This window comes from Dermacentor andersoni, chromosome 9, assembly GCF_023375885.2.
Source record: "Dermacentor andersoni chromosome 9, qqDerAnde1_hic_scaffold, whole genome shotgun sequence".
Lineage (NCBI taxonomy): Eukaryota > Metazoa > Arthropoda > Arachnida > Ixodida > Ixodidae > Dermacentor > Dermacentor andersoni.
This window is the reverse complement of record NC_092822.1, coordinates 107208698-107234917: the sequence shown is the minus strand read 5'-3', so window position 1 is coordinate 107234917 and position 26220 is coordinate 107208698. Positions and strand designations below refer to the sequence as shown.

The 26220-nt window shown below is 48.1% G+C and overlaps 1 protein-coding gene and 1 non-coding gene across 2 annotated transcripts in view; both read right to left on the bottom strand.

Moving 5' to 3' along the window:
- LOC129384505 (uncharacterized) overlaps positions 1 to 26220 on the bottom strand; it is a 120580-nt gene that overhangs the window by 47586 nt on the left and 46774 nt on the right. The gene's annotated exons all lie outside the window — the stretch shown is intronic.
- Positions 1300 to 1441, bottom strand: LOC126529812 (U4 spliceosomal RNA). The gene has a single exon (XR_007599316.1). It is a non-coding gene; the product is annotated as a U4 spliceosomal RNA (small nuclear RNA).

The following is a 26220-nucleotide window of genomic DNA, read 5'->3' as shown; positions in this document are numbered from 1 at the left end:
GCTTTGGCTCGAGCATGTCTACTGTCGATGTTGTGCTCTGGGTTCTCATTCTGAGGACACACTTTCTGCTTTGCTTCTGTGTTCTAACCATTTGACCGCCAAATTGCATCACAGCCTAATTGCTGTCGAATGGGTAGAGCCTCGGGTTGCTGTGCTGAGAGAGCCTCGTTCGAAATCAACCGACGGACCAATTTGGGTCAGTGAGTACATGACACTCTTCAAAGAAACCCGTGGTGCTTCGCAGTATCAAACAACTAATTAAAATGAAATGGGCTGCTCTTCGATGCATCTTTCTGACCGAAACTTGGGTCACTGCGGCCCGCAGGTATGTGCTGCTTCTCAAAGAAAAAAAGTTTTTGAGAACTCATCTTATGCTGAGCGGAATGGAACCCGCGTTAAATAAGGGTGACCATGTTTAAAAAAAAAAAACATGCAATTTTTTTTAAAAAACTCTTAGCGTGGTGTTTTTGCTGATTAGTTCTTCGGCGAGACGGACATATTTTGCAGCATAACGTGAGTAGCAGCAGAAATCATCAAAACACCTTTTTATTTGAAAACAGGGGCTGTTGTTTAAGTGCGAAATCTGGAGGCAGTCACATTTTAACGCAACCCCAAATCATGAAATCTTCAAAATCGCATCTCAATAATTCATTTAGCTGCACCAAAATTGATGGTATGCGCAATCTGTGACAAAATTTGCACGTTTGTGCCATGATGAATGGGAGCGCGGCCAATAAATATTGAAGCCTCTTATTTTTTTTTATTTTCCCTTTTTTATGCGTCATGCAACGTTCGTAGTTAGTTTCTCCACTGTCCTCTGTTAAATAAAACAAACAAGGCACCTTGTTTATTTAATAAGGGGTATACTGTGCTGAAAGTGTGCAGACTAATTAATACATTTGCGATAAATTGCGCATGCCAGCAATCCAGAGCTTTAAGGGTCATGTTATGAACAACGTGGTAATGATGTCGCTTCCTGGAAGAACTGTGAACACAACCGAGGTCGAATATAGAATTGGCGGAGTGCGCAGTATAGCCAATTTTCTGATGAACAAGTTCTATATGCGGGCAAGGTTTCAAGTAATGTACGGTCTGTGTTTTTCTAGCATGTGATTTAAGGACAGAGAACTGTTGATGTTATGCGAAGCAGTGTGCGGGGTGCCTACCAAGTTGACGAAACGACGATGAGAGCATCAAGACGTAAGTACCGACACCAACGCATTGTGTAACTACGGCGGCGAAATTTTCCCAATTCCACAGACCGTTATCCGTAAGATATGATTTTTGATTTATTAAGAAGCCCCGTAGGGCCTGCCAAAAATTGCCACGGCCGACGGTATTTCACGTCGTCCCGGCGGGGTATTGGGAAAAGTTTTCAACTAGCAATAGTCGCCCCTCAGTTATCACTTCATTGGGTACGACACCGCCTCTGCGCAAAGCGGACAGGCTCACTGTTTTGATATAGCCCTATTGCAAGAGGCCCCATTACATTTGCAGGTTTTGTGCAGGTAAACATTGTGTTTTCTCAGTAATTGCTCAGACAATTTAGAAAATTTGAGATTTTTTCACTAAGGCTAATAAATAAAACCACTTCTTTTATTCAATTGGAACGATTGCCTTTATATATTAGTCGAAACTTGTTATAGTAGTTGCATGAAAGCAGTTTGCAGTTCTGTAGAAAAAAGAATTCAACATGCCTTCATAGGTGGCGCCAGGTGGCTCCTAACACCACCGGTTGCTGGTAACAGCTGGATAAATCGGCGTGTGGTAATGTTCGGCCACTACAGTAAATTGAGCTGAATATTTAGGAAAGGCCCTGGTTTCCTCACACGTTGAATCATTTAGCTCCTGTTTAGCCACATTCACCGGCCAAGAACGCGGAGGTCGTTAACTTGACGGTCTCGGACCACTGAACGAGGGTCAAGCTTTAGTTTTCATGTACGTGCTTGCGATGTTGTGCAGAGACAAATTAGCGCATGAATGGTCCACCGCTTCCGAAAGGGCCTCAGCAATGCCGTTCGTAACTGTGTGTCGTCAGTTCACTGTGGCTTTGCAGTTTACAGTCGATTACTTTTCGAAACACCCGCCATGGTTGCTCAGTGGCTATGGTGTTAGGCTGCTGAGCACGAGGTCGCGGGATCGAATCCCGGCCACGGCGGCCGCATTTCGATGGGGGCGAAATGCGAAAACACCCGTGTACTTAGATTTAGGAGGTTTTTGAAAAAATGCTTGTTACATTTTCCCAATGAAGGACGGTTTCATTGATGTGAATTTACTAGAGTTTTGGTGTTTAGTTTTTGGGCAGGCATAGAGGTGTGTGTTTGTTTAGTGTTTGTTGGGTATTTTGGAGGTTTTTGTGCTGGCATAGAAGTGTGTGTTGGTGTAGTGTGTGTCTACCTAGTGCTGTTCTTCACTTGGCTGCGATGTGCGCTGCATAGATGTCTCGTGATGCAGCGATTGTCTCGCTCACGGCGAGTTTCTTGAACAGCCGCAGGTATTTGCGGCTGCAGAAGCGGCGCATGATCCGGTCGTTTCGGGGATCCCACGATCCAAGCGCTCCGACGATGATGGCCTCCACGGTCACTTTCTGGAATTTCCGCAGCAGGTACTCGCGGACTGGCTGGTACTTCTCCTCCTTCCCCTGGCGGGCCGCGTTCAGGGCTGCAGGCCGGTTCTCGAACGGGCAGGTTACATCGATGATGATCGCCTCCTCGCCCCTGCAAAGCACAAGGTCAGGACGGAGATTAGTATTACCTACTGGTCGGTTCTCGTGGGTGACAGTGAACTTGGCGGAGGCAGCGGCTTTCACTCGGTTCACAATCTGGTTGTGGCGGTTGGTGTATGCTTGACTGTGAGTCATGCAGTGACACAGGACATGTGGCAAGGTCTCTGGTTGACCGCCACAAATCCTACACCTTTGGTCCACGGCCGTAGCCCATGGCCTCGCTGCGTTCAGGGGAACGACGTTGAGTCGGGCCCGGTGAACGAAACGCCAGTCGGCAAACCTCGTGAATTGGCCGGTACGTACAAAGTGGGAACTGCTCCGGTCGGCGGCAACGCACTCCATCACTTTCCCCTGACTGGGTTTTTGGTGGAGATCGTGATCTCGTGCGTTTGCCAGTGCCGTCCGGAGTGTCTTCACCACCTTAGTACGCTTCCTCGGGCCAAGTGTTATGTCACCCCTGGAGATACGGGGGCCGTCTTGTTCGAATTCCCAGGTGACACCAAGACGCCGAGAAGCCTTGCGGGCCTCCGTCCACACGGACTGGAGCTGCGTCGCCGTGGCCCGGAAGTCACCCTCTGTCTCGCCGCTCAGGTAGGCGGGCATGTCCCCAGGTTCTGGAATGCGTCTCAATCTCCTGCATGTCACAGCCATCAGTGCTGTCAGTGCCAGGTCCTGTACCTCAGTGTCTGCAGAGGAGAGAAGTTTGAAGGCATTGTCAACTCTGCAGATGTCACTGATATCTGCCGCCACAGGAATGCCAATGGCACCCGCTGCGGAGCTACCGTATAGGTAGTCGTTAGCAGCGTTGGCAGGCAGGTAGAGGGTCCGCTTGATGAGTGGGCGAATCGTTGTGTCCAGGCGAGACCACTCTGCCTTACCAAGGGAGCCACACCGCATGGCAAAGTTGAGCGCCGGAAATACAAATGTTTTAACGGCGTCCAATCTCTGCCACGGGGCGAGCATCGAGGTAAGCAGGCGGCGACCCACGTTGATGGCTTCGTCCACGGTTGCCTGGTCCGGTAGTACCGAGAACCCGACTGGTCGCCCGAGGAAGGTGTGGGCCTCGAAGTCACCGATTGATGGGATTGGGGTGCCGTAGACCGTGAAGGTCGTAGGTCTTGTCCCCACGGGTGTCTTTCCGGAGAGGTGCAGTGACTTGCACTTCGCGGGGTTCAGACGTAGCCCGAGCTGGCTCGACAGGGTTGCCACTACGTTAATGCGGCTCTGTAGTGTACCTGGCTCGTCAGCTAGCGGCGTTAGATCGTCGGCGTAGGCAAGCACATTGTGCTGCCTGTCGCCTCCCTGAAGCGCACGCACGACTGGGTCGAGCACCAGGTTGAACAGGAGGCCGCTCAGTGGGCAACCCTGACGTATGCCGGCAGAGATTTCTATCGGTGAGGTGATCCCGGCTTCTGCGATGACGCTGGTCCTGTTGTCTCTGTAAATATCAGCAATAATAGCACAGAAGTTATCACCCGCACCAGCGCCATGCAGTGCATCAATGAGGGCGTTGTGGGGAACAGATCCAAACGCGTTGGCGAAGTCGAGGAATGCCGCGCACAGGTCCCCACGGCCAGCTCTCGCCGCGTCCAGGCGCTCCTGCAGTACGAAGTTGTGTTCGTACACACCATCATACGGCAGGAACCCCTTCTGACAACGGGAGAGCACTTCTTGGGAGGCGATCCATTCCTGTAAGCGAGCCGCCAAGCAGCCCGCGTACAGTTTCGAAATCGTGCTCCCAAGGGTAATGGGGCGCCAGTTCGCAGCATCCCCGAGGTCTCCCTTCTTGTGGATGAGTACAGTCCGTGACTCTTTCCAGGCAGCAGGTACCCTCTGGTATTTCAGGCACACGTTGAACACTGCGGTGAGAAAAAGAGCTTCGGGATCAGTGGAGCGCCAGTGTTGGTAGGTGAGGCGGTCACTTCCGGGGGCGGTGTTCTCGCTCTTGCGAAGACGGGAAACTACCTCGCCGTCAGTGAACTGCGCAAGGCTGACTTCAGCCATGTCGCTTCGCTTCACCTTGCTCAGAAGCAGAGCGGTGTCGGCTTCACGCGGCCCCCAAGCCTCGCTGAAGTGTTCCTCCAGCTCGTCAAGAGGGATCGGGCAGAGTTGGGACTCACCCTCCACGATCAGCCTCACTGCACGTCGGCGATTGCGTCGGTACAGTGTCTGAATCTGCTGAGCATTCTCAGGATTCAGAGGGCGGCGCGGCTTCCTGTTAGCGGAAGCTACAGGAAGCTTTACCGTCTCGCATACTACCTGTATGGCGTCGTCCAGGATTCCGGTGAACTGTTCCCATCCAGCGTCCGATATTGGCTCGTGTTGCAGCTGCCTCAGCTGTTCGGCGTGCTTGGCTAGCACGCCGTGATCCTCTATCGGGCCTGCAAGAGAAATTGGGTCAATTTCCTGGGAGGCGTCGTCGTTCTCGGTGGCTGCCGGCGACAGCGGTGCACCAGGAGAGGGGGTGGCCGCGCTGCTCGTCGTGCTATCATGTGCTGCCTCATTGTTGTACGCCTGCTGAGAGGGGGGAGAGGAGGTCAGCGCCGGAGCAGGTTCGATGCTTTCGTCTGAAAAAGAGGGAGATGCCTCTATCGTCAAGGTCGATGGGGAGGGCATAGCCGAGGGGCTGTTGCTTGCTGAAGCAGCTGGCCTCGGTGCAGGTGTGGTCTCCCTTGAGGGGACCGGAGTCGGTGTCGTCTCTAGAAGTAGGGCGTCAGTGTTAGAATCGCTGCCTGCTACTGAAGTCGGCCGGGTTGTGGACGAGGCTTGCCGCGCTGCCGCTCTTTTCCTGTGTGCCTGCTGGTGATTATCGAGACCCTTCCTGGAAGGAAAGGAAGAGGGGCACTCAGTGCATTTGTGCGGGTGTTGAATCCGCGTTGCGAGGTCGTGCTGGCCGCCAGCGAGGCATCCATGCGAAGTCGGCCGGGATCCTAGTATTTTTCTGCAAAGAGTGCAAAAATGTGTGGTTGTTAGGATCCTGGTGCCATGTTGTTGCTCGAGGTGCCGCTGAAGGGATTGCCGCCGAGATGTCCAGACTGCTGGTGAGTAGCTCGTTGAGCAGCCTTCCTCTGTACATCTGAAGCAACTGGGGAGAGGAAAGAACAGTATTAGTTCCTGCTCGTGGCGTATCGGCTGTGCGCCGGGACTGGCGTGGTTGAAATCAGGTTGCGGCCGTCTAGCGGGTGGCGAGCGAACTGGGATCCGGCTTGGTGGTCTGGCGTCTGGGGGGCTGAGAGGTGGCGCCATCTCGTTCGACAGCGGGGAAGTAAAAAGAAGAAAGGCGTCACGTGAGCGTGTTGCTCAGAGCAACCCACGCAAAGACAAGGTTTTAGTGCATGCAAGAGTTTGCGTACAGAATCAAGGACGCTAGCTGAAAAAAAAAATGACAGATGAATCGCGGCGTGAAAAAGCAGGAGGAAAAAAAAAAAAAAAAGCAAGCGGAGTAGGCAATCAGGCTTGTGAGCCGCTCGTGGGCGTATAGCTCACGGAAGCCTACTTGGGGCCTGAATGTTCACTACATGCAAGAACGTGTACCTAAAGCGAGGGAAAAAAACATATCTTACCAGTGGGCCTGTGAACCGCACGTGAGCTTATTGCTCACCGCGGCCCACGTGGAACCAACGGATATGCTACATGCAAAGGCGTGCACACAAAGACATGGTCAAGGGCTCGCGGCGCTGGGGCCGCCGAGCGAGAGAAAAAAAGGGGGAACTACGACTGTTCTAGAAGTTAGGGCATGCAGAAAACGTTAAGTTTACAAACGAGCCAGAGAGAGAGAGAAGAAAAAAGAATACAAGCACTACAGAGAAAAGGCGAGAGAAAGTTAAAGAAAGCAAGCGGTGAATCAGGCAATGTTGACACTTACTCAATCAGCAGGCAGCAAATCCTTCCAATGGTCCGGGGTTTCCAGGGGCAGCAGGGATGTCCGAGTACGAGAGTTTTACCGCTTCAAAACCAAAGCGTACTACACTTTGATCTTAGCCAAAAGGCCGAGAAGCGATGTGTACTTATTAGGTGCACGTTAAAGAACCCCAGGTGGTCGAAATTTCCGCTGTCCTCCACTACGGCGTGCCTCATTATCAGAAAGTGGTTTTGGCACGTAAGACCCCGTAATTTAATTTTTTTTTTTACTTTTCAAAACCACATGCGCCTGAGTGCGGGGGGTGGAGTGTTTGGGTCGCTCGTCGTCTTTGAATAACCTGCCTTCACTGCTTAATTTCACAGTAAAATGCCATAGTCATGTCATGAACGAAGCCGCAAATTCGCATCAGTTATGTTGAGAACGATAACGTGTCGGCATTGGTACGCTCACTCGGTGCGGCACGATGTTTCATGCCTTAGGAAAGACGCCCGGATACAACACGTACCTCGTGTGATACGAGGTAAAGGGTCCAGTGCGCCGTGTATCGCACTCAGCGGGCCACATTAGGAACTTCAGGTGAATGTAACATTGTAACAAGATTGGCAATCATTGCAACAAGACAAATGACAACTGTAGCTCGAAAACTAATCGTTACATCGCTTCACGCGTAGAATATTATCTTAAATTATCTTAAATTATTAGTAAATTATCTTAAATAAAACCCATATATATTGCTCACAGAAATGCACTTCTGGTAAACGTGCAAAGAAATGGATGTGGTGTTGGCTTTTACGAAAAAAATAATTCTGTTCACAAATAAAGAACATTGCATGTCAGTCCCCAAACCTCCCTTTATAATTCTTCAGATGGTGAAAGGATGCAAGGGGAGTATCTTTTTCGAGTGTATATATACAGACAACTTCCTGAAACAGGTGAAATTGGAAACACCAATGTAGCTGAAAAGGTTACTGTGATCTAAAAACGTGTTGCTTTCCGGTATTTTCAATTTATTGCTGGTTGTGTTCTATGTGTCTATAAATGAGTCATCTTATTGAACTGCATATATATATATATATATTTGTGTGTGTGTGTGTGTGTGTGTGTGTGTGTGTGTGTGTGTGTGTGTGTGTGTGTGTGTGTGTGTGTGTGTGTGTGTGTGTGTGTGTGTGTGTGTGTGTGTGTGTGTGTGTGTGTGTGTGTGTGTGTGTGTGTGTGTGTGTGTGTGTGTGTGTATAGACAGGCATGCTCTGAGAGCAAGCTTTTTAAAAAATGGTGCGTTGTAGGCCCCCTGCCCCGTCCCTCTGTACTAGGTCCGATTTTAGAACTTTCAATGTTCGCAGATAGGTTGCCAGGTATAGTTCCATCAAACTGGACTTGACCAGCTAAACGTTTCTAATTTTATTCTTTTAAACCATCGCTGGTTGTGTTGTTTTTGAGAGCTGTTTATTCAGGTGTGGCACCAAGGACAGGGTACCTGCCGCAGTAGCTTAGCGGCTGTGGTGTTGTACTGCTAAACACACAATCGTGGGATCAAAACCTGGCCACCGCCGCCATTTTTCGATGAGGGCAAAACGCAAAGAAACCCATGCCCCATGCAATGGTAGCACTTTAAATAAGCCCTGGTGATAAGCCCTATGATAAGCCTAAATAAGCCCTATGACGTGCCTCATAATCAAATGGCAGTTTTCGCACTTAAAACCCCAGAATTCTTGCTCTAATAACGTGAATCATTTATGCTGACAGCATCTGCAGGACCGGGATGAAGAGTTGCGGGAGAACTACACTGACATCCTCATGCGGTTCTGCTTGGCATTTGAAAGTATCCACAAGTACACCATTGACCTAAACCGGTGAGTTTGCATGTGAAATTGTCAAGCGTACAGCAGCATTCTGGGCCACCTTTTCAACAAAACAGCACTGTAACAAGGGCCCCTAAATCACCGTGAGCTCAAAGGCAGCAGAGCAGACCGGGGAGTGCAACACAATTTTCAAACCTGCTTCTCAAGTACCCATTCTGATGTAAAATTTAAGACTACATGCCTCAACTGTTATGGAATAGTTTTCTACAAAACAAAATGTTGAAATATAGTTTGTTTTGATTAAGTAGATGGTTCTTGCCATCATTTGGAATTGTTGTTAAGCACCATCTGCAATGAAATTTCATACAGCCTGCGTGCAAAATTTCACACTTGAAATATGAATGGAAGCAACATGAAAAACTAGCATAAATAGCTGTTTCTGATGCCCAATCTTTACAAACTTATGCAGATCCCGCTTACTGTGGCAGACAGTCAGACAAAGCATCTTGTATGCAGTTGGCTATGACATAGAACCCTGCACTGACATGGCTCGAATAGCTCTTTGACTTTCTCGACGTCTTCAAGCAGGCGCTCATTCTGGAGCTCAGACATGCTGAGGGTCAGAAAGAACGGGGTCCTGCCTAGCTGCTCAATCGTTGCAAACACATTCCCCTTCCTCTGCGCCGAGTAGTACCGCTGTAGTACGCCATCCTCAAGCTGCGCAAGTAAATCTCAAAGGAATGCAGTGTCCGAGTTGATGCATTTCTTGAAGAAACTGCGGTCTTCCAATAGCTTCTTTGCGAGCGTCAGGAGCAGGCCGGCATGCACTGGGTGGGAAGATTGCTTTTGAATCGCTGTTCATGCAGAGAAATCCACCGTACGATATTTCACAGCCGACATGCCCACATCTTCCTATGCGCGTCAGCTGGCTAGGTGCAGATAGTATGCAACAATCGGAGGTGGAGATTCGGATGACGGAGCTCGAATCACGATGATGCCACAATCACGCCAGTGACGGTAACATGAGCTTATACCCAGCAGCTCAAGGTGGTAGGCACCGGCAGCTTCTCCAACGTAGGAGGCTAGACAGATATATACACGCACGCAAAATGCCTGAAATTCCCAAGGAATGGTTCATGCTACAGAAAAAGAAAGAACGCTGCCTTTACCACTCGCTGGAATTGATGCATCACTTCGAAAACACGATTTCTTAGTATGACCTTCGAGATGCATGTATCCTTTTTTGCCGACCACGTTACGGCACGCCGACCACAATAACCCCTGTCTTGTGCCAGCGGATTCCAAGACATGCCTGCAAATTTCGCAGCCTTATCACACTACCTATTTTGAAAGTGAAACATTTTGGGATTGGAAAAAAATTTAGCTAAATTGATGAAGGCAACATTCCTTGATGTCCATAATGTAACACATCCAACTACGCTTTGTTGCGATCGCAATTTATTTATTTATTTATTTGTTTGTTTATTTATTTATATATATATTTATTTATTTATTTATTGTACCCTCAAGGCATACAAGCATTATAGAGGAGAGGGGGTCAATCATTCAACATAAATACAGTTATTCGCACATACACAATTAAAAAAATTCAAAAATAGGAACGAATGTAATTTCTAATAACAACGAAAATTTACACTGTCATGCAAGGCTTGTACAATAATTACGGCAACAAAATACTATTGCAGCCGATTAAGACACTAAAGAATGAAGTTTCCAACCGACATAGAGAACGTTTAACGAAAAAAAAAATGTTGGAATGCGTTAAATTGCGCTGGAAAGAGCTTCACGAAAATGGTCACAGTTGCTAATGCTAACTAATGAGGCGGGAAGATAGTTCCAGTCGAGGCTGCTTTTGGGCAGGAAAGAGTGCGAGTATGTTGCAGTGTTTTGGTGAGGGACATGGACTTTGTGGTTGTGATCAAGTCGAAATGAAACAAAATTAGGCGGTTTATTCAGTCGGGTCCTAAGAACATGATTATGATGATAAATCTTATAAAACAATGCAAGTCGAGATAGTTTCCGTCTATTTGCAAGCACAGGCAGGTTAAGTATCGATAGGTGATAGCCATTACATGGAGGGTGTCGGTGTTACCACGAGGCTCCGCATATTTTTTTCTTTATTGCCGGTTTTGACATTATACACATACAATACACAAAAAAGAAAGCCACAGAGAAAGCGTGTCAGGAAGAATATTTAGATGTATGTGCTGTATGTGCGAGCTACGTAGTCATACTGTTCTTATCACTAAAGTTGCTCATACAAGGTTTTACATTCTTGACCAAATTGCTCCTCAGAATTTCAAGAATGGCAGCGCAAAAACAAATGTAACGAAACATAACACTGACAGCGAATGCCTCTTATCTTAAATTTCCTGAAACTATTAAATAATAAAAGTGTAAAACAGCATGACAACTCAAAGGTGAAAGTGGTATAGTTATAGTGGAGCGGCTCTTTTAGGCCGCACAATCTCCGGGATCGGACGACGAAAGGGGTTTGAAACATACCCGATAAGGAAAATAGGTGTCAGCCGATAAGACATACTTTGTCTTCACTAAATAAACATAAAGGAACTTGTCCACGGCAGGATTCCAACAGAGGACAGCTATAAGCACAACAGCTCAACCACTTAACCGTTAGGCCACGGGTGCATGCCTGGTGGCCTACCGCGAGGCATTGGCCGCGTGCAAGCCAGCGCGTTGAAACGCTTGGCGGGTTACATGAACACTCCATGCAATATTTCGACATAATCGATAATTGCAACCAATTATTCAGAATTCATTAGTTTTATATATGTTTCTTAAAGAGCATTGGTCCCATTTACTCCGCGATTTTCCTTTGCGGCCAAATTTGAACGACAGGCGGCGAAAGAAGTCTAGGCGCGTTCGTGTTCCAATGGCAGAGACAGGCGCACAGAAGCAGCCGCACTTTAAGACCTCAAGTAAGACAAATTTTCTCGCTAGAAATAATTCGAAATTTTCTCGCTAGAAAAGCAAACTATGCAGAACGTGCATAAGCTGTCGGCTTGTGCGATTGTTTCCCCACACGCAGTGACCAAGGTATACGGTGGCTACAATGGTACCCTGCAGGTGCGTGGTTTCTGCAGCGAAGTACTGCGTCTCTCACATCGCACGAACGTGCTCCCGTGTGTTGTCAGAACGCCGGCCCAGAAGCTCCGGCAAAAACGCTCATCGCAACGAAGTGAGGCGGGCCCGCGTACCCACAAATGCAACTATGTTAGTTCAGATCATTTCATAAATCGTGGCCCTGATGCAGTGACAATTGGCTGCTGTGTTTGCGGCGCACGCTGGAGCTCAACGCTGGAAGCTCCCGTAGGAGGCGTTGTGACTAACAGGAGGCCGAGGCTAAGTGACAACGGCGACAATGCCCGGCAGTTCGAAAACGCAACGCGGGCGCACATATTGTGACCGCCGTGAGTGCACCGCACTACGGGAACGCCGCGACGTCAACGCAAGGCGAGAACGCCAACGAGACCTCGTAGTTCTGACCGATGCTTCTCGCGGCCATCGAGCCCTCTCTGTGAAGGTGTCAACACACACCACACCACGCGCGTTTACTTACTAGGCTTAGGTTTACGGCAATTCATACTGCCATTACAGCTACGCGCCTTTCCACTTCGTGTGTGATTTTCGAACATGTTGCAATGCTATTGATTGCTTTGCCCTTATTGCGAAACTCTGATGCTTTCTATACATGCAGGTGTACTGGTGAACTCCGGAATACGAGTCACTTATGACAGCCATTACTGACTAGCCGGGAGTGACGTAACACAGATCTACACGTCCAACGCATGACGACGTGTAAGATTTAGAAGGCGGGATCAATCACTACTACGCTAATGGCTATAAAATTTCCCCGTAGCAAAGACATTTTGAATTACGCACATTTCATCGCGATAGCAATTATACGACTCTAGGCGCGTGTACAGCTCGAGCGCGAAGGGTTACAGGGTCTCTAGGGACGCGGGGTGCAATTTGGCTGCCAAAACGACGAACCAAAGTGGACGCACCGTCAGCGCTACGCTCAGTCGAGTCGGCTAAGAGCAGCCTTCGGGCTTCCGTTGCCAACGTGAACGTTGTCTGTGAAAGGGAATAAGACTTTATTTAGTATGGAACAATGTGTCACCTTCTGGATAGTTTGTAAGTGCAACTGGAGATCGCCACCTTCTGAGCACCCGCTAAAGCGCTAGCCCCTTTGCTGAGGATTGCCATATGTCTACTTATGAGTTTGGTCGAGTCTGCCACCTATCATACTCTATTTTCGCCTGTCCACTTTCCCTTCCCTGCTGCCCTCATATAATGGCGCTACGCCGTGCTTTCTTAAGGGTTAGGCGAATTGATTAGGTAGCATTAATTAGATACTGCAGAGTTTGAGTATAGCGAGAGGCGAGTAAATTAAAGAATTTTGTGTGAGCATTACATGATCCATCCTGCGGATGCCCAGTACGCTGCCGACGCTGCTGATGTTGTTTACAGTGTCGACAAAAGTATTATTCTATGGCCCATGTTTCTCATAGAAGTAAAAACAAGATCGCGTACATGAATATGTACGCGATGCTTCGGCGCACGTCGAAGAGGAGCGGGGCTGACACAAGAATTAGACGTATAAATTTTTGTGTTTAAGAAAGAATTCGATTTATTTTTATATTCCTCGCATGTATAGGAGACATGTTAAGCTATCTAAGGTATGAAATCTATATTTAGGCAGGACACCAAAATGGCTCTCTTTTTACCTTGAACATGTAGCCTTTTGCAAGGAATTCAGAAATTTACAGCTTTAATTACGGGGGGTAGGGGGAGGGACATTCACCTAAACCTTTGAGGCTTCAAATATTTTTCAGCTATGATATGTATACCAAGCTAGCGTTCTGTTTAATTTATGTCCTCCGGATTTTCTTGCGTTCCGAGGAAAAAAAAGGAAACTTTACAATTTTACTCGCTTTTGCCCGTGCTAACAGCACCAAAAGTATTCAAATATTTGATAAATTAGCTATTTAGGCCATCACACCGCTTCATTGTCTCGCCAAACCCACCACTTAAATGGCTGGTTCATACGATGTGCCTTTGAAAACAAATGTTTATTGATTCCTTCTAGCTCCGCTGGGCAAGAAGGAAAACTGTCGCCAAAATGCAAAGAAAAATAAACATGTAGATTGAGTCTCTAACTTCAGCAAACATCTTGGATTCTTCAACTATATCTGCAATGTTCGAAAACACACTGTTTGATTTGGCGTGGAATTACCCAATAAACAACAAAAGAGCCACGGTGTACGCAATGGTCCTAAAAGCTCAAGTGATCCTGTCAGTGCTGCTGGATGTGCTTGAATACGCTGTATCTCTCTCTCTCTCTGTGCGTGTGTTTAAAATGAGTCGGCAGCGGGCCCCCTGTCTAGCTCAACGTCCCTGATCTATTGCCGTTCATAGTACTTCCAGATAGCTGTACTTCCTCTGCACGCGAGTCGATGGTATGCAGCTGTCACCGATAACCTCCATTGTCAGCCGCGTATTCGAATACTGACTAGTGTGATGTCAGATTTCAATATTTATGACATTTAGTTATACTAATCTTGAACTAAGCACGAAGGGGTCAGCGCAAGTCCGAAGATTCGAGCCCACTTCTCCGTCGCGTGTATTTGACGGCGCCCAAAGCCAACGCTTGTTAAGACCCGCACACACAACCAGAGAGCGGAGATCGAAGAAAACGCCAAGCACAATGAAAGCGTTTTATTGTCGTCGACGCCGGTGGGATCAAACTGTTATAACCCATCCGCGTGATGCACCGCTACTTGGCCCGCTACTTGGCGCTGGGGGAAGGGGAGAGTGTGTAGACAGAAAGAATAGAGAAGACGTTGATTATGGGGATTAAGATGGTGATGAAAATATTTCATGCTCTAAGACTCTTCGAAGTCTCTTGTCAAGTCCGCTCTCATACAAAAGTTTGTTGAGAGCCTTCAGATTGTCAGGCTGATGACGAGGACCCAGCGAGCCAAGGGTGCACAACATGGAAATGCCGCCGCTACATGACTGCACGACTCCTAGCGACAGTGATGTCATGATAATGTAATTACAAGCTATATATGACAGTGTTAATAACAGCGATACCATGACAATCGTCATTACATGACAATGTAATGACCCTTTATTTAGCTCGATAGGCATCCGGGAGGCACTCGGCGCAGTGTACGATCCGTACGCGCGAGTTCGCAGCGTAGCCTGCCAAACAGGAACAACGAAAGGTTGCACGCACCGAGCAGGGATCGAGGGCTTTGGCTAAGGCCAGCAAGAGAGAGGTTGTTAGCCGGTCGATCCAGAGGTCCCTATGCAACGTCTCGCTAACTGTCCGACAGTTTGAACCCGCGCCCACCTTCCCGCTAACGGCTCGAGCCGCAAGGTGGGCGGAGGCGCGAATTGCCTGCCAGACAAACAGGTGGAGTGAGCCCCCTGGGACACTCGGTGGTGCACGACATTTTGTCTTGTGACACCACTGCTAAACCGCGGATCTCGAACGTCAGATAAACGAAAGGCGCCGAGACCACGCGAGTGAAGAGGTCTCCGGTGAAGCCGCGTTCAGGATAGCATTGCCTCGGGCTAGCTCTGTTTAGTCTAAATGAAATCCCTCAATTCCCGAAGTTATGCCGTACGGCGGCTTCGCCTCAACATGACTATATGAAGGGCGGTGCACCCTTTACAGGAATATATTGCATTGTTAATATTTTTACAATTTGGCGCTATTAACATACTCTACGACTGGTTCTCGCTTTTTGCTTCATTGAGACCTACATTTCATTACCATTTGCTAGTCGCTACAGCGCTCTTCGGGCGGAAAGAAAGCCGTTCTTCTTTTGTTCTTTTTTTTTTCTGGTAGTGAATACACGAGACCCACGAACACCAAACGCGTGTGCAGTCAGCTCGGAAGATCTTCCTCCATATTCTCAAACAATCCTCAACCCAAACCTCTTCCTCTGCTCTACTGAACTGAGTACACCGCCACTCCTCGACTGAAGAAGACGCCGCGCTTCTCAAGAATTGACGCGGTGTGGCAACGCAGCGCAGTGACCACTTCGGTCGGCTGGCGGCGCTGCCATCAAATTTGTTGAGCCGAGGTGGAGCGTTGAGTGGAATGACGTTTAGAATACGGGCGCTTGTTTTCAAACAACCACCCTTGAGACGCCTAGAAGTTAGACAAGTGCGGGGGGCAATGAAAAGTCTGAAGCGGACGTGCTCGAGCTGACACAGGTTGTTTACGCTGTCGGCTCGAGACGCACGTGCATCGTTCATTGGGTGGCCGTTCTGCAAAGGCCAGATCCGAAGAAATGGTTCTTGATCAATTCATACGTCTCCTTGAGAACAAATCGAGTAGAAATTGCATCGTCATGAAAGGCACCTATAACGCAGACGAAGCGAAACGCAACAGGAACTCGCTTGCGGTCGGTGTTGTGATAAACGAAACGGTACACTTCATCCTTGCGAAACCTACAGTAGTTCAATGGCCATCACAACCTATTTTCATGTGCGTAGTGTAGAACCGCTCGTGCGGCCAATGAACCAACTGTAGTATGCGTCAGCCTAATTGTACGAGGGCACATCTGGCGCCTGGACGGTTGAAACGTGCTCTGACATGATTTGTAGACTGCCTGCACCTGGCGCCGCCTTGCTAACATCAAGCGTGGTGGTCAGTGTTTACAGTGTAGTAACAGCCGTAAAGGTTTGGTGTAAATTTCTGCGTGGTCTACACGTCACAGGACGGTCTTCCTTGCTTACAAGGTATATTTTATTTGTTTATTAGTATACGTGAAGGAAAATAGGTAAACGTTACATAATTGCGCTAATACAAGCTCCAGCAATTATGCTTTAAAGAGGTAATTGAACACCGCCTTCATCATGCAGTACAGAAAAATAGAATGATGATGATAGAATAGTGATAATGATTATGATGATAATAACTTGTGAATGGTCTGGTGCACGAATATAAAAATTGCATGACATGAAAGTTTTGAACGGTGCAGTTCGTAAGCAAAAACGTTGCATGATGTTAAATGTCGCGCACTAAAATAAACATGCTTGTAGCATCACTGTTGCCTAGCTTTTATATACCCGCTTCACGCCACATACATTGATACATTCGCGTTTGATCGGCTTCTATCTTTATGTACAAGAAACTTTGGGGCACATTTAATTTTATTTTTCGCACAAGGTATGTCTAGTTGCACTGTGGATCTAGTAAGTAGTGGAAGTTGGACGTGGTAGATACCGCGAGCCCGGTAGAAGGCAGCACTTCCTGAGATGTGCAGTGTACACCGTTATTCAATGGTAGTAGAGTTGAATGCCGAAACCGATCAACGGGGGCCACATGCACAACGAAGTTTGTCCATGGTGCTACTCCAATGACATTAAGTTTTTTTGCGAAGTGAGCATTGCGGTTACGGGCAATTGGCTCGCGAACACTTCGGAGCTACTGGGCTAGATATTGCGCGAAACATCGGAGTGTCTCACTCACGCAATTCCCTGTAGGCAGCTGACTCCTGAAATTCTTCGTGGATCTTGCTGTGACCATGTCCGACATCACCAGGATCTTTACATAAAGTGAACTCGTTTTTTTATGAATATTCTTTACGTAACACTTCGCTAGGATTCCTAAAATCTTATGAATAAGAGCTATGATGATATTGGACTCATTGCAAGTTTGTGCTTCATTCGCTATCGCCAAAAGGTTACGTATTTTGGTTGGCAAAGTGGCGCAAAGGAGATACTTAGCAATACAGCCAGGAAAATGAATGAAAAAGGGGTTGACGACATCATGACAAGAGACTCCCCTTAACAGACACAAAAGAGAAACTACTGGTGAGTTGTATTATTTCAAAACCTTCTTTCGATACTTTCTTTTGATTCATTTTTTCGATAAAAGGATAATTATTTATGAATAAAACAAAATCCCATACTTTATATTCTTGAAATTCTCGCTGAAATCTGAGCTATTTTACGTTATCGTAATCTAACGAATATCGAAGTGCTTTTTCCCTTGGCGTCGTGTTCACGTAATAAAATATCTCCAGACATCTAGAATCAGCATTGTGCTCCTACCAAATTCACCGCACGATGTTTCTTTTTTAAATATATGCGAAACCGGCAAATGGCTCATTGAGCGAAAAAGCCGGCGTCTGTAGTAGCAGCGGAACAGCACCTTACCCCCTTTGACTGCGACGCCGCGCTCTGAGCGTGCTTCGACAAATTCGCATTGGTTGTGACGCCCTGTCACGAGTGCGACTCGACGAAGCAGATTGGGCGAAAGGGAACACCTTCTGCCGCCATAGCGCGCCAGGTGTTGCAATAGCAGAGAGGGCATCGCCGCGACGCCACGTCAACCTCGAGCTACCTCTCTCTGGGCAACCGGCGTGCTGTCCGTATCTCTATCTGTCGCTCACCCCATTAGGCTTAGCTGATGCGCGTTCCTGCCGCTTATGGCGGCTGGTACTTCATCCCCGCTCTCTGTTCGCGTAGGACTTCGGTGGTATGCGGCGTTGGCACCGGAGGCTGCTGAGGCTGCTTGCTGACTTGCGTCGCGCTTTGCGTCGGGATAGTCGAGGAGCGCCCGCTCTTGTTTCTCCACTGGCGTCCATCTCTCGCCTTGGTGCGACTCTCACCAGACAGGCTTGACGGTTTAGACAAGTCGGAAATCTCACTGGGTGATGGTGAGGTTTCCGTCCTGTATAAACCCTCAAGCCCCCTTAGCGGCTTCAGTCCCACCCCATGGAGCACAAGAAGCGCGTCTCGCCAGGCGTATACGCGTCAGCTTACGTGACTCCCAGTCCGTACGCGTGTGACTAAGGCAAGGTCAGGTGATACGCGGACAGCATGCGAGCCTCATTTAGCTGCCAGATCACCCTGAGCCGAACAACTCCTGTATGGGTTTGAGGAAAATTTATTCAGAACTTTGTTACGGTTCATTTTTCTGCTTAATTCACTGATATTATAGGTCCTGGATTTTTTTTTTCGAGTTAAAAAGCACAGAAACTTTGTATGCTAAAGTCACCCAAGCCGAATGGCCCCAAACGTCTGCATGCCAGTCACGTATTGTCGGCTCACAGCTTGCCACTGCCGACGCAAACTCCCATATCAGGCATCGCTAAATAATCGCGCCGCGCCCGTGCATATGACCTCGGCAGATGCGTGGAACAATGGCGTACGGCATCGTGGGACGCCTACACAGGCGCTAATAACGGACCCCGTGTAGTCGGGTATCGAGTAGCGTCGTGGCTCCTTATCATACATCGCTCTAGCAGGATGAAACAGGGGTCGATCGAATAGAAGGTTGCAAAGAAACAAACAATGGACATCAGCCGCCATGGGTAATAAGAATAACAGTGGCGCTGACTAACACTCCCGTAGTTAGGCTGCACCGTACACAAGTTCTCGCGAATGTGGATTTGAGAACAGCCGCCGCTGAAACTCACTTGATGGGCCAGCGCACGCGTAATGCAAAGGTTGTCGGTCCGGCTCCGTACGACAGCATGTTGTTTTCCTTGCGCATTTTCATTTCATTCAGCCGCGTCATTATTACGCTTCGAATAAAACAACAAATTAGTGCCCTTGCGCTTTGCTTGGCTTCGTTAACTGTTGGCTTCGTATGAAGTTAAACCGAGCAACAGCACGAGAGACAGGAAAGGCAGAAGCCAACAGACCGTAAATGTCTGTCCTCCCTTACAAAAATTTCTAGTAACCTTGAATAAACCGTCTTACACAAATGTTATAGAACCTATCGACATTCTATAAACCGTCTTTATACAGCGTAACAACTTCCTAGTAACCTCCTACCGACTATTGGCTACCGATATTGAATTGAAAATAGAGATATTAAATATCGATAGAATTCTTACCGACTGCTTATTATCTTATGTCCGTAGAATGTGTCAAATGTGAAGCGAATATTTATTAACCACCTTTCTACATGCTAACAATTTGCTAGGAACATCCTGTCGACTATTCATCACAGACAGAAAGTTGACAGGATGTTACTAGCAAGTTGTTAGGATGTATAGTGGTGGTTAATAAATGGTCGCTTCACAGTTTTTAGGAAGCATATAAAAATTTTATTCAGAGATAATAGACTGTGTAATTATTTATTGCAAAAATAACCTTTTATTGTGTCTGAATAAAACTTTTATGTACTTCCTAAAAACTTTGAAGCGACTATTTATTAACCATCTTTAAACATTCTAACAACTTGCTAGTAACATCCTGTCAACTACCTGTCTGCGGCGAATAGTGGTTGCCAAGTGGCTAGGCGTGGCATGCAAAAGAAGAAGACAGGTTTACAAGTGTGATTGAAAACATCCATTTAATATCTCCGGCCTAGTAATGAGGACGAGTACTTCAGCTGCTCTGCAAGTACGCTGAAATGTTTCGTTGTGTAGTCTAGAAAAGAGAAGAAAAAAAAGCAATATATTGGTTTTGCTACTGTGACATTGCAACACACCATGCATCTGTTTCTTAAAAAAAGAAAGTGCACAAGACACATGTTTTCAACCCTGCGAGCTCTAAACATCTCCACCTGTTTTGCGCAAAGTCCTAAAATGCATGAAATGGCTGAACTAGTGCATTAGAGCTGGGAGCGTGATAGATGTGCGTAACACCAACAGATGCACGACACATAAGCTCTATTATACCAATTGTCATCTACAAACAAAAGGTGTAAATCAACTTCAGTTTAATGAGCTTCCATATTCGTATCGTGACCAGTACATGGAAGTTTCACGTGTGAAATGTGTTAGGAAAGGCAAGGTGCCAGTCGAAACTGTGTTGCAGCTTTGCTTGGGCACTTGTACATAGACGAGTTGACCTACGTGTGGCACTTTAGAACCAAGAAATGATACAAGCAACATGTAAGCGCTTGAACAGGCATTATGGACGTTTTACAGCAAGATTATAAAATGCCTCTGCTGTGAAGGCAGATATTGTCAAAGTGAGCTTGTTACTAAACATGTTAGCTTTCCACAAGACAGGATATTATATTATCAGTGCATTCACATGACCAGCACCTATATCACAAAAATACATAAGCCAACAGTAATGAGAATTTTCTAGTTATGTTCGCAAAGCTTGCATTATAATATGCTATTATGAACAGGTTAATGTCTGTTTTAGCATAAAAGAAAGCACTACCCTAAGATAGCAATGAATTGGTCGTAAAATGAGTTTTGTTGAAAACTGTGCAAGGAATATCAAGATGCTTCTTTGTCACACACATACCAGGTATGGCGTTCACCTTCTTGGAACCCGAAAAGACGACGAAGTTACTCAGTGCTAGAACGCACCTGTGCCAGCTAGCCAGTTTTTCGTCAAATTTTCATCAGTCCCTGGAGCGCTTCCCGCGTCCTGGCTTGAGGCGATGGACGCGGAACGTTCCGCAGGCTCGTGCAGCCAGAAGTCTGCAACTGCAAGCTCTTCTATGAGTCAAGGCACCTGGTCAACCACCAGTGAACGCTCCAGAGAGACTCGTACTCCTGTGGCCATGGATGCAGAGCCTATTGCCGGCCCGTCTGGCCAGATCACTACATCGACAAGTTCCTCAAGGAAACGAGGCACCTGGTCCAGCACCAGCGAAGACACAGAGGTCTACTCAATCGCAGGTGACGACTCATCCGATGACAGCTTCGTGTCGGTGAGGAGCCGAAGGGCTAAAAGGAGGCTTATCAAGGCGTCGTCACCAGCGAGTACGTCAACCATGCAGGCAGGCAGTGAACGCTGGCCGCACACCATCCTCTTCATGCCAGTGGATTCTTCCGTCAACCTTCGAGTATTGAACAGGCAAGCTCTCTCTGTTTTTCTTGAGGGAAAGGCGCCAAACGAAATCAAGGAAGTCCGGCTGAACACACGAAAGAATGTTCTAGCTGTCGACACAGCTTGTGGAACCACGCTGGAGACGCTACGGCAGATAACAGAATTGGGGAACATCAAAGTACGACCGATCATACCAATGGATGGGGCCTGCACTGCAGGTGTGATCTACGATGTTGACTTGGCTATTTCGAACTCGGACCTGCCAATTCTGATCAAACCGGCATACGAAGGAGTGGTCATCACGCACGTATGCCGACTCGGCAACAGCCGTTGTGTGAAGATTGTGTTCAAGGGGGATTCCATCCCTTCACACGTAAAGGTCGGTCACTTTCGACATGTCGTACGGCGGTTTGTCCCAAAGCCGCTTCAATGCCACAAGTGCTTATAGATCGGGCATGTTAAGGGCGCCTGCGCAAACTCCCCAATGTGCGCCCGGTGCGCGGAGTCACACACTGTAGATGTCTGGCGTGCAACAAACTTTAGGTGTGGCAACTGTAAAGGCACCCATGAAGCGACATCTAAAGAATGCCCAAGACTCAAAAAGGAGTTCGAAGTTCTGAAGCAAATGGTCAGGATTAACTCAACCCATAGAGAAGCCTCAGAAAAGATCCGGCGTCGACGTCGTCATCGACGAAAGCGCTCAAGACAGGGTGGACTTCGTGCGCCGCTTGCGCCAACGCCATCATCCTCAAATAGAACGCCCGAGAGCACAAGGAAGCCTCAGACGGGAAACGCTGCCCCCGTGGAAGAGTGGCCGGCGCTTGCAAGCTCTCAGTCTTCTAAGGAGCCTCCACGCTTGAAGTTCCCATCGAAGCCCGCTTCTTTTGGTGAGGCTTCAACAGTCGACTGCCAAATGATCCCGGTGCTGCGATCCATTGTGAATGTCATCAGGGCCATGTTGACAAGCATTGACACTCCATCTGCTCGAAGTGGACTACAAGTGCTCGACGCGCTGAGCCCCGTCCTAGCAAGCCTTGAGTTAAGCCATGACTGACAATCACCAGTCATTTCGTAAGGAGGTCAGAGAAGCGTCGATCCTTCAGTGGAACGCGAGAGGTCTAAGATCTCGCATCGCCGATTTTCGTCAATTTGTTCTCACTAACCGATTTCCAATCATTGTCATCTGTGAACCAAGATTATCCCATCCAATAAGACTATCCGGCTACGAGACAAGGTTCTCATCAAGCGACATCAAAAGTAGCAAGGTCGTCGTGTTTATTCGCCGTGAACTTACTTACGTCGTCCAACCGGTGCAACCTCATGACGACAATCAGTGTGTGTGCATGACTGTTAAAAATAGGAATGTCACCTTTGCACTCTTGGGGGTGTATCTGTCTCCATCAAGCCGATTTGACACCAAAAGGCTAGAAGACATCTTAAAAACACAACCTGGTCCATGGATTATCACCGGGGACTTCAACGCACACCATACCATTTGGAGAAGCTCTAAGGTTAACGCGACGGGAAGACGACTAGCTTCATTAGCTTCCAACAATGGTCTCTACCTGCTGAATGACGCGAGTCCAACATTTCTGCGGGGAATAACGTACAGCAGCTGCCTCGATTTGACTTTCGTCTCCCACCGCCTCGCCACACATGTTGAGTGGTTTTTGGACATTGAAACGCACGGAAGTGACCACATCCCCACTTACCTCAAGATGAAGGGCATGTCGAACACGTATACGTCCACCACGATACGAAGAATAGATTGGACTGTCTTTAAATCCCACATTGAGGACGCTTGTCACAAAGGCCTCTCTTGTGGACTTCAACAAGCTATCAAGGAAACGGCACAGAGAGCCACGCGCACACTCACGTGTTCTCCAAGGTATTCTGAATTCGACCTGGAATTGGAGCGGCCTCGTGCGATTCGCCGTCGTGCCGAAAGAAGATATCGACGCACTAAGTCAATTCAGGATCTAAGAACAGCCAGGCGAATGCAAAAGAAGATACAACGCCGCATGGACAAACTAGAGGCTCAGCGGTGGTCGAAATTTTGTGCGTCGCTAGGTCCCCGCAAACCGCTATCTCAAATATGGAGAACTGTGCGAGGTCTACGTTCTGTTCCGGAACAGCGTTTCCCGTTTAAGGCCCTAGCACTATTCCAGCGCCGACAAGACATTGACGTGGCGGAAGACTTCGGTGCTATGGTTGCGGGCCAGCCAACTCGTACAGGTTCGCTTACATTGAACCGTATTCCAGATTCACGAGATTCCCGCATGGATCGGCTTTTCACGACGCAAGAGCTTGACGCGGCGCTCGCCCTATGCAATCGGTCGTCGTCGCCTGGTCCGGATGGCATATCTTACCGCATGCTATGTCACCTTGGTGAACGGGCACGAAGAGCACTCCTTAATATCTATAACGAGTCGTGGCAGGAGGGCAACGTTCCCCAAGATTGGAAGATCAGCCGCTTGGTACCGCTTCTTAAGCCTGGCAAGTCTCCCTTAGAGATTACTTCATACCGACCAATTGCGCTGGCAAGTTGCGTTGGGAAGGTAATGGAGCGAATGATTCTCGTCAGACTTGAGTGGTACCTTGAACATTACGAAATCTACCCGGACGCCATGGCTGGTTTTCGACGTCACCGATGTTCTATCGACAACGTTATCGATCTGGTAACCTATGTTCAACACCAAAAGACGTGTAAGAGGTTATCTGTCGCAATGTTCTTAGACATAAAGGGAGCCTACGACAACGTTCTTCATGACGCCATACTTGAAGCATTGGAATCGGTGGGCCTAGGCGGTTCATTATATCGTTGGACTCGCAGTTATTTACATAGGTGGTCTGTCTTTCTTAACACTGAAGCTGGCCCAACCTCGCAATACTATACGCACCATGGAGTTCCACAAGGCGGTGTCTTGAGTCCCACACTTTTCAACCTTGTACTCCTTGGTCTCGTGGAACGACTTCAGAACACAGTTAAAATATCAATGTATGCCGATGACATCTGCGTCTGGGCATCTGGTGTGACACGGCCGCAAGTACGCGCCAGGCTTCAAAAAGCTGCCATGCCAACATCGGCATACTTAAATGAACAAGGCCTCAAGATCTCGCCAGAAAAATGCGCATTGGTCGCATTTAGTCGAAAGCCAATGAGTACTTACGATGTCTCTATCGACGGTCAAAGCATACCTTATGTCAGGACGCACCGATTCTTAGGCGTAATAATTGATCGTGACCTCTGCTGGAGTCCTCATGTGGCCTACCTAAAGAAGCGCCTGACAGATATCTCTAATGTGTTTAAGTTTCTTGGAGGAAATGTCTGGGGTACTTCAGTACATGCAATGATGCAACTGTACAGGACGCTCTTTCTTGGGTATTTGCGATACAGCTTGCCTGTGCTGACCAACACCTGCAGAAGTAATATCCGTACACTCGAAAGCGTCCAGGCCCAGGCACTTAGAGTGTGTCTTGGATTGCCGCGGTGTTCGTCAACGGCTGAAACAATTGCCATTGCACACGATTTCCCAGCCAAGACCCATATAGTCATGGAAGCGCTCAGAGCACACGTAAGACACCTTGCTCGAGCCCCTGCCCATCATCTAGCCTCACTGCCAGAGGATCGACCACGTGCTTCCTTTTGTGAAACAGTCCTGCCTTACCGTGCATACCTTCCTTCAGGTTATACAGCTCCAGCGAAAGTTCCGTTTCCACCATGGTGCTTGGCTCAAGCAAATGTTCGACTAATGGTACCAGGAATACGAACAAAAGCCCAACTCTCGTCTCCAGCACTCAAGCAGCTTTCACTGCTCTTGCTGTATGAGACGTACAACGAGCATCATCATCTTTATACTGACGCTTCAACCACGGTGAATGTGTCTGCCGGATCGGTGATCTTTCCTGCAAAACCTTCCACCATAAAGATTCGACTATCTCACCAGACTACATCGACTGCCGCGGAGCTTGCTGCTATTCGTTGTGCACTTCGTGTAATTTCTGAAGAACTACCCAGGAAATGGAGCGTTTTCACTGACTCCAAGGCTGCTCTTCATTGTTTGGTTTCTGCCTTACGCCGAGGACCCCACGAACAACTAGTTATGGAAATCAGACTGCTGCTTCACCACCTCGTCGAGCAAGGACACGACATCACGTTGCAGTGGATTCCAAGCCACTGTGGCATAATGGGCAATGAACATGCCGACGCAGCAGCACGATCTGCACACGAGGAGGGCTTGCAAGACTCCATTCCATTTTCAAGAACAGACGCTGCAACGAAAATTCGTGTGCTTGCAAATGAAGCCATCAAAACTTTATGGAGCACACCCAGCTTAAAGCATACACGTCTACACCGACTGGACCCATCCCTTCGACTTCGACCCCCACCTGGACTCTCTCGACTCGAAACAGCAGTACTTTACCGACTGTGGCTTTGTGTCGCCTACACAAGATCCTTCGCCTTCCGAGTCGGTATGGACGACAGCGCGGCTTGCAGACACTGCGGCGGCGAAGAGACTATCGAACACGTGCTTTGCCACTGTCCTCGATGCAGCGCGCACCGGCTGTCACTAGCGACCGCGTTGGCACGCCTTGACCACAGGCCACTTTCAGAACAGTCAGTTTTGGAATGCCGACATGAATTGTCGTCGCAGCAAAAGTCGGTCAAGGCTCTGTTGACTTTTCTACGTGACAGTGGCCTATCAGAAAGACTATAATGACCCCATTTCGTCCCTTTTCATATTTTTTTTTCTCACGCTTTCATTTTTATCACGCTCTTCTTTCCGTCTTTACTTCCCCTTTCCCTTCCCCTAGTGCAGGGTAGCAAACCGGACGTTTTAAGTCTGGTTAACCTCCCTGCCTTCCTCTCATTTGCATCTCTCTCTCTCTTCTTGAAACCCAATGGATCCTTCTGTGGCAGGCATTTGACCGCCGCCCAAAGAAGGACCTGCCTTCAACCTCTTTTTTTTTTGTAAAAGAATGTTTAAGAAGGCCCCCCGAGAACTGAAAGCCTGAGT